Genomic DNA, 2056 nt, shown 5'->3' on the forward strand with positions numbered 1-2056 from the left:
TGTCACCGGTAACACTTTGCCATCAGGGTATGTTAACCAACGTTAGTTAACGTAGTAATAAACATTATCCAACACTTAATTAAAAGTCTTTTTTTTTTGGCCTTAGCAAATGTATGCACTCTAATGAGGGTACTATTGATTGATTGATTGATTGATTAAAAGGACAGTGCCATACAAATAAAGTCACGTCATAGAAGGAAACAAAAAAGTTAAATGGACTGTGTCCGCCCCTTTGTGTGGCTCCACCCAGGCCCAGATACAGACCGGTTTGGACCGATGCAGTTGCATTTGTCAGATTTTTTTACACATCGTTCGTCATCGGGGGAAAAAAAAAATCTCAAACAACCCCGAATAGTGCTGAACGTGTCCCCGCAGTGAACACAGCTTTTGATTTGATCCCACAATGCACCACGCAGTTGTACACAGGAAAATACAAACTGGATCAAACAAACATAGCGTCAGTCCAGTCGAGTTGATGATCATGGCATCCAGGAAAAAAGTTGTGCAAGGAAAATTGGGCGCTTATTTCAGCAAGAAACGGTGAGTGGTTTATAAACAGTTTTCAGACAATAGTGTGAAAGACTTCTATGATGACTGAAATTACATTTCGGTGGTTTTCCGACCGTACATGTCAACCTATACAGATTGTCCGTAAATTATACGCATTTTTCCGAGTTTCAGAGTCGTACGGACGTACAAATAAAGTCGGATATTCAGGGTTTGATCTGCCGCAGGTCTGTAATAAACCATTCCTGCAGCGCGACTCCACTTTGAAGCCGTGAACCATTGAAGCAATGCTTCGATTCAATGGCTCGTGGCTCTTTGAGTCGCTGCTCTTCAGAAGCGGTAAGTCCGCTTCTTAACCTCTCTCAAATCCATTAAAATATCGTGAGTCGGCAGTAATGACACCCGGTTACGCCAATCGGAGGTCACTAAAATTAACATTAAATCGGTGTGTAACTTTGCAAAAACAATGTCGGACTCTGTAGTTTTCTCTGGGCCCCTCCCCAATCAGACCGGGAGTGACATGTTTAGCCGCATGTTCTCCTTGAATTGCTGGCTGTCTGAGTGGTGTCCAAAAAATGAGGTGGGCTTCATTGATAATTGGCAAAGCTTCTGGGGAAAACCTGGTCTTGTTAGGAGAGACGGCATCCATCCCACTTTAGGTGGAGCAGCTCTCATTTCTAGAAATCTGGCCAATTTTCTTGGATCCTCCAAACTGTGACTGTCCAGCGTTGGGACCAGAAGCAGAGCTGTGGTCTTATACACCTCTCTGCAGCTTCTCTCCCCCTGCCATCCCCTCATTACCCCATCCCCGTAGAGACGGTGCCTGCTCCCAGACTACCAATAACCAGCAAAAATCTATTTAAGCATAAAAATTCAAAAAGAAAAAATAATATAGCACCTTCAATTGCACCACAGACTAAAACAGTTAAATGTGGTCTATTAAACATTAGGTCTCTCTCTTCTAAGTCCCTGTTGGTAAATTATATAATAATTGATCAACGTATTGATTTATTCTGCCTAACAGAAACCTGGTTACAGCAGGATGAATATGTTAGTTTAAATGAGTCAACACCCCGAGTCACACTAACTGTCAGAATGCTCGTAGCACGGGCCGAGGCGGAGGATTAGCAGTAATCTTCCATTCCAGCTTATTAATTAATCAAAAACCTAGACAGAGCTTTAATTCATTTGAAAGCTTGACTCTTAGTCTTGTCCATCCAAATTGGAAGTCCCAAAAACCAGTTTTATTTGTTATTATCTATCGTCCACCTGGTCGTTACTGTGAGTTTCTCTGTGAATTTTCAGACCTTTTGTCTGACTTAGTGCTTAGCTCAGATAAGATAATTATAGTGGGCGATTTTAATATCCACACAGATGCTGAGAATGACAGCCTCAACACTGCATTTAATCTATTATTAGACTCTATTGGCTTTGCTCAAAAAGTAAATGAGTCCACCCACCACTTTAATCATATCTTAGATCTTGTTCTGACTTATGGTATGGAAATAGAAGACTTAACAGTATTCCCTGAAAACTCCCTTCTGTCTGA

This window comes from Thalassophryne amazonica, chromosome 22 (genome assembly GCF_902500255.1).
Source record: "Thalassophryne amazonica chromosome 22, fThaAma1.1, whole genome shotgun sequence".
NCBI classification, from domain to species: domain Eukaryota; kingdom Metazoa; phylum Chordata; class Actinopteri; order Batrachoidiformes; family Batrachoididae; genus Thalassophryne; species Thalassophryne amazonica.